The sequence below is a fragment of the Trichechus manatus genome, unplaced genomic scaffold (genome assembly GCF_000243295.1).
Source record: "Trichechus manatus latirostris isolate Lorelei unplaced genomic scaffold, TriManLat1.0 scaffold00037, whole genome shotgun sequence".
Lineage (NCBI taxonomy): Eukaryota > Metazoa > Chordata > Mammalia > Sirenia > Trichechidae > Trichechus > Trichechus manatus.
In genome coordinates this window covers 12,868,694-12,875,551 of record NW_004443973.1, presented here as the reverse complement: position 1 = coordinate 12,875,551, position 6,858 = coordinate 12,868,694, and the positions used below count along the sequence as shown (strand labels likewise).

Genomic DNA, 6,858 nt, shown 5'->3' with positions numbered 1-6,858 from the left:
AAAGATTAGTCCAAAGGACTAATGGACCACAACTACCACAGCCTCCACCAGACTGAGTCAAGAACAACTAGATGGTGCCCGGCTACCTCCACCAACAGCTCCGACAGGGATAACAAAAGAGGGTTCCGGATAAAGCTGGAGAAAAATGTAAAACAAAATTCTAACTCACACACACAAAAAAAAGACCAGACTTACTGGTCTAACAGAGACTGGAGAAACCCTAAGAATATGGCCCCTGGATACCCTTTTAACTCAGTACTGAAGTCACTCCCGAAGTTCACCCTTTGGGCAAAGATCAGACAGGCCCATAAAACAAAATGAGACTAAATAGGCACACCAGCCCAGAAGCAAGGATGAGTAGGTAGGAGGGGACAGGAAAGCTGGTAATGGGGAACCCAAGGTCGAGAAGGGGAGAGTGTTGACATGTTGTAGGAGTGGCAACCAATGTCACAAAACAATGTGTATTAATTGTTTAATGAGAAACTAATTTGCTCTGTAAACCTTCATCTAAAATACAAAAAAACCCCCAAAAAACCCTGAAGGTCATCAAAAACAAAGAAAGTCTGAGAAACTGTCAGAGCCAAGAGGAGCCTAAGAGGACATGACAATTAAATGTAATGTGGTGTGCTAGATGGGATCCTGGATCAGAAAAAGGTGGTAGGTTAAAAAAAAAAAAAAAAAAGGAAATCTGAATAAATTATAGATTTTAGTTAATAATAATGTATCAATACTGGTTCCTTAATTATGACAAAAGTACCATAGTAATATAACCAAAAAAACCCCAATACTGTCGCTGTTAATTCTGACTCATGGCAACGCTATGTGTTACACAGTAGAAATGCCCCATAGGGTTTTCTTGGCTGTAATCTCTATGGAAGCAAATCACCAGGCTTTTCTTCTGTGGCACTGCTGGTAGGTTCAAACCACCAATCTTTAGTTAGTAGTCAAGTGCAAACTGTGCCACCCAGAGACCTCCATGCGAATATAAGATGATAATAATAGGGGAAACTGGGAGTAGAGTATATGGGAACTCTCTATACTATCTTCTTAACTTTTCTGTAAATCTAAAATTAAAAGCTTATTTAAAAAACAGTAATTATATGTGCCTAGACCCTGTGACATGAGGGGCAGATAGGTGTGGTGGTAGTCATAAGGCTGGAAAAGAAGGCAGAGGCCATATGGTAAGGAATCTTTGTATATATTATTATGGATTGCTTTGTGTTTGCAAAAAAATTATGTTGAAGTCCTAACCCTGGTACCTGTGAATGTGACCCTGTTTGGAAATAAGGTCTTTGAAGATGCTATCAGTTAACATGAGGTCATACTGGAGTAGGTAAGTCCTAATCCAATATGAGTGGTGTCCTTATAATAGAAGAGAAGAGAGACACAGAGGGAAGATGGCCATGTGAAGATGGAGGCAGAGACTGGAATGATCTACAAGCCAAGGCATGCCAAGAATTGTCGATGTCACCAGAAGCTAGGAGAAAGGCATGGTACAGATTCTTCCTCGGAGACCTCAGAAGGAATCAACACAGCTGACACCCTGATTTTGGACTTCTGGGCTCCAGAACTGTGAGATAATAAGTTTCTGTTCGTATAAACCACCCCATTTGTGGTACTTTGGGAAAGTTGGGAAGATAAAAAGAAGTTATATCCTCTCATTAAGGAGTTGGATTAAGTTTCATTTGAAGCCAGTCCCACCTTTGGATTTTTCAGTTATTGAGCCAATATATTCCCTTTATTATTTAAACCCGTCTGCATTTTCTGTTACATGCTACCAAAAGTAGCCTGATTGATAGAAAATAAAAACTCGTTGCTTTCACCCTTTCAGTTAGTAGCTTAGTGCAAATTCTCTGTGCCACCCAAGGACCTAAGCCTGATTAATTGATAGAATAACCTAATCAATGCCCTTTACCACCTGGCACGCTGGGGAAAAAATATTTGGTTTGATCTATATTGGGCCTGTCCAGGCTGGTAGTATAGAAAGTAATAGTGATTTACCAACCAGTTGCCGTCAAGTCGATTACAACTCATGGTGACCCCATGCATGTCAGAGTGGAACTGTGCTCCATAGGATTTTCAATGGCTGATTTTTCAGAAGTAGATCACCAGGCTTTTCTTCCAAGGTGCCTCTGGGTGGACTCAAACCTCCAACCTTCTGGTGAGCAGCCAAGTGTGCTAGCTGTTTGCATCACTCAGGGACTCCAGTGATGATTTAGGGCGGTGGAATTGAGGAAGAACATACCTGGATGCGCACAAGGTAAGCGAATGCTGACTGGTGGGAAAAAAAAGGTGGCGGGGGAGCGAGGAGAGTAGTAGGGATGGGGGCTGATGGACTTAACGTAGCTGAAGTCTAGGCTCACTAGAAACAATGGGAGGGGAAGACATAGGAGGTACTGGTTAGTAATTAGGCCTTCTGAGTTTATTTGTTAACGCATGCCACCTAGCAACAAAAATAGTAACACCATAACAATGAGAATGAAATACTGCTTTGAATGAGAGGCTCTTAAAGTGTGACGAGGCCACAAAAGCCTATGAAAGAGAAATATTTTAGTGTTGACAAAGAGCTAAAACATGGATTTCTATTTGACACCTCATTTCATTCTTCTGAAGGTCACTGTAATTAGATCCTCCACCCTCACTCTTCAGGAACAATCTCCCACTGGACACACCGATTAAAATAGAGTTTTTCATACTAAGATCCTATGACAATTATTTTGTGTCTTTATTATGATAATAATCTAAACATAAAATCAATAGAAAGGAGCACATGTGTAACTGCTACTTGAGTCCAGTGCCTGTGTTTGTATTTATGATCTTGTTGGCAACGAGCAGCACAGATGTAATATGTAAATGATGCATCTGAGTATACAGTACACTGTAAAGAGATTCTGCAGTAGGTGAACAGAGAAAAGTAGTGAGGGAATTGAGATGACACATAGCACAGATGGGCTGAAGTCAAAAGAATCTGTGAGGTGGTGGTCAGTACCTTGTTTAAAATGGGTGCTGCAATTTAGTTTTGGTAAAACATTAGCAGTCACATTACAATGACGTTAATTTGAATTTTATTGGTTTTGTTGTTGTATTTGTGCTTATTTTTATTTTATAGCTGAATAAGAGCTCTACGCACAAGGAGTATGTACCTAGATTTGGGTTTATAAACAATATAGTAAAATATTTTAGGTCAAACCCGTAAGTCTGTGAGAATTATTTTCCTTTAAATGGGGGTTTATACATTTCTCCAGGAGCCCTGGTGGCACAACGGTTAAGTTCTTGTCTGGTAATCTAAAGGTTGGCAGTTCAAGCCCACTTAGCAGCTCTGTGAAAGAAACACCTGGCAATCTGCTCCCATAAAGGTTACAGTCTAGAAAACCCTATGGGGCACTTCTACTCTGCCACATGGGATCTCCATGAGTCGAAAATTGACTTGATGGCACATAACAACAACAACAATATATATTTCTCAATATTCAGAAATACAGTACTAGAAGATTTTGTTTTTGAGAATTCTACTCTTACTCCTCCTTTATAAGGGGAATACCTCAAGTAGGTCAGAATCACCTTAATTCTCTATGGAAGGCAATTGAGGGTGGAGGCGAAGGGTTTGAACTAAGTTGGTCAGGTTTGCCACTTACTACCTCTAAACATCTGGCATGATACTTCTTAAACTTGCTAAACGCAATAACATGTGGCTAATAAAAACAGTTCAAAATATAAGAAACTCTAAGGAGTCTTGGTAAAGCAGTGATTAAGCACTTAGCTCCTAACCAAAAAAGGTCAGTGACGTGGCAGTCTGCTTCCGTAAAGATTTACAGCCTTGGAAACCCTATGGGGCAGTTCTACTATGTCCTATAGGGTTGCTATGAGTTGGAATCGACTCGATGGCAACGAGGTAAGAAGCTCTAAGGAGGTGATATATGTAGTAAATATGTAGTAAATATGTAGCATAGTTCCTGGCACGTGGTAAGTGCTTAATAAATGTTAGCTGATATTACTGTTACCATTAGTCCAGCCTCTTCTTACAATTTCAAAAGGGTTTCAAGAATTCCACAGGATCAAACCTTTCACTAAGATACTCCTTAGTTTAAACAACCCTAAGTAGTCCCAGCTTCCCAAGAAGGTGAAAGACTAATTTATAAACGAAATGGCAAGATTATAGTAGAAAGATTACTGACCCGAGAATAGAATAAACCTGAAGTTCAAGTCCTGGTTCAGTCACCTAAACATTCATGATTTTGGGGAACGTCACTCACTTTGCCTAAGCCTACAGGCTCATTTGTAAAATGGACTAATTCTTAAGTTAGAAGTTCTTACAGAAAACGTTATAAACTACATTTGTTGTTCTTGTTAGGTGCCATGAGTTGGTTCCAATTCATAGCGACCCTATGTACAACAGAACGAAACATAGTGCTTCACAGAAGTCAAATTATTATTCAGTAAATTCCAGAAATACTTCTAAGGGGCACCCCTTAAAGCTTGAAAAGGAAACAAAATTACACAATGAAATTAACAAATAATTAGGAATACCATCCCTGGTGCCTACCAAAGAAAAAAGAAGAGTACAATCATTCCTTACCAACACCTAATAAAGCTTTTCCAAGAAACTATGTTGTTGCTGTTAGGTGCTGTCGAGCCGGTTCCAACTCATAGCGACTCTATGTACAACAGAACAAAACACTGCCCAGTCCTGTGCCAGCCTCATAATCACTGCTGTGTTTGAGCCTATTGTTGCAGCCACTGAGTCAATCCAATTTGTTGAGGGTCTTCCTCTTTTTTGTCGACCCTCTACCTCAGCAAGCATGATGTCCTTCTCCAGGGACTAGTCCCTCCAGATAACTTGTCCAAAATACATGAGACGAAGCTCACCATCCTTGCCTCTAAGTAGCACTCTGGCTGTATTTCTTCCAAGACCAACTTGTTTGTTCTTTTGGCAGTCCATAGTATATTCAATAGTCCTTGCCACCACCATAATTCAAAGGCATCAATTCTTCAGTCTTCCTTATTCATTTTTCAGCTTTCACATGCATCTGAGGTGACTGAAAATATCATGGCTGGGGTTAGGTGCACCTTAGTCCTCCAAGTGACATCTTTGCTTTTCAACACTTTAAAGAGATCTTTTGCAGCCTATTTGCCCAGTGCAATAAGTCATCTGATTTCTTGACTGCTGCTTCCATAGGTGTTGATTGTGGATCCAAATAAAATGAAATTCTTGACAATTTTAATCTTTTCTCCATTTATCATGATGTTGCTTATTGGTCCAGTTGTGTAGATTTTTGTTTTCTTTATGTTGAGGTATAATCCATACTGAAGGCTGTGGTCTTTGATCTTCATCAGTGTTTCAAGTCCTCTTCACTTTCAGCAAGCGTGTCATCTTCATATTGCAGGTTGTTAATGAGTCTTCCACCAATCCTAACACCACATTCTTCTTCATATAACCCAGCTTCTCAGATTATATGCTCAGCATACAGATTGAAACTATATAAACTAAAAAATCAATAGATTGAAGAATGGTTTAGAAAAGTACATGAACGACAACATAACAGCAAATTGCTTAAGAAAACTCAAGATATTAATTATATTCTTAACCTCCAAGGATGACATTATGTACAGAAATCATAGTAATCTTCAACCTATAAAAGGTCTTATTTCTAAAATCATTTGTGAGTCAGTTATTAAGAGTTCAGAAGCACATTTTCTATAGGAACAACAACTTAAATGGTGATTAAGCTACCAGGCTAGTCCACACATGCTTTTTAAATCTATAATGTAGATGAAAAGAAATTTGTTTGTTTATTTTAAATGGTCTTGGAAAACTTGCAAATTCCATTTTCCCAAACAGCTGAAACACTGCCAATCCATACTGCCTAGGGCAACTTGGATCTTATTTAATACTGAAACAATCTGATTAAACGATGATTCTTCCAAAACAACAACAAAAAGAACACTATAAAATCTGCCAGCCCTCTCTCTGCCACCTGACAACATAAGGTGTGTCTATAAATTAATATTAACTATAAACTAGAACCTGTTCATCAAAATAAGTACTGTCCCTTCAAATAAGTCACTTAAAGAGATTACTATTTATTCCAAAAATAGCAAAACATTTTTGAAATTCCATTTTTAGGTAATATCCTCATAGTAAGATACTGATTCTAATCCCTCAGTGGTGGTAAACTCTTTGTTTTAGGATAATACCCTTACGTTTTTATATGTACCCATTGTTCTTCTTGCCATAAATGTACAGATTCACAACATGACCAGCTTGGAAGGAGCATACTCATTCAGATACAGCTTCTAGTATGTTCTGTTTCCTTAATCAGTCTTAGACAGCTTTACCTCATAAATCAAGTTAACACAGCAAACACTGTAATACCACAAATGATAGTATCCTTAGTACATATTCTTTGTAAGTAATTTTTTTTTAAAAAAAGAAATTATCTGAAAACACAAGCTACAGATTTTTTAAGAGTGTGTATTTTTTTTTAATACCAATGCCAAAAATTAGAAAACACACAGGGAGAAAAATTCCTCTTACAATTGCAACAAAAAACAATACGAAACGCTTAGGAATACACTTAGCCAGAAATGGGTAGGACCAATGAAGAAAGCTATACAACCCTACAGAAGAAAATGGAAGAAAATTTTAATAAATAGGAAGGCGTAACACAGGTTTCTGGACCTAAAGACTCAACATGATAAAAATGTAAATTCTCACCAATAAAATCTATAAATTTAAAGCAATTCTAATCAAATTCCAAAAATATTTTTGGGAAACTTGAACAAATAATTTTAAAGTTCATCTGGAAGAATAAACATGCAAGAAATGCCAGGAAAATACTCAAAAAGGAAGTGAGTAAT

The 6,858-nt window shown here is 38.0% G+C and overlaps 1 protein-coding gene across 1 annotated transcript in view; it reads right to left on the bottom strand.

Annotated features, from left to right (window-relative positions):
- The window catches only part of METTL8 (methyltransferase 8, tRNA N3-cytidine), a 72,023-nt gene extending 67,371 nt beyond the window's left edge, over positions 1–4,652 (bottom strand). The window contains exon 1 of the mRNA XM_004375523.2: positions 4,577–4,652. The gene's annotated coding sequence lies outside the window, so the exon portion shown is untranslated. The remainder of the gene's footprint in view (positions 1–4,576) is intronic.
- Positions 4,653–6,858: the final 2,206 nt, after the last annotated feature.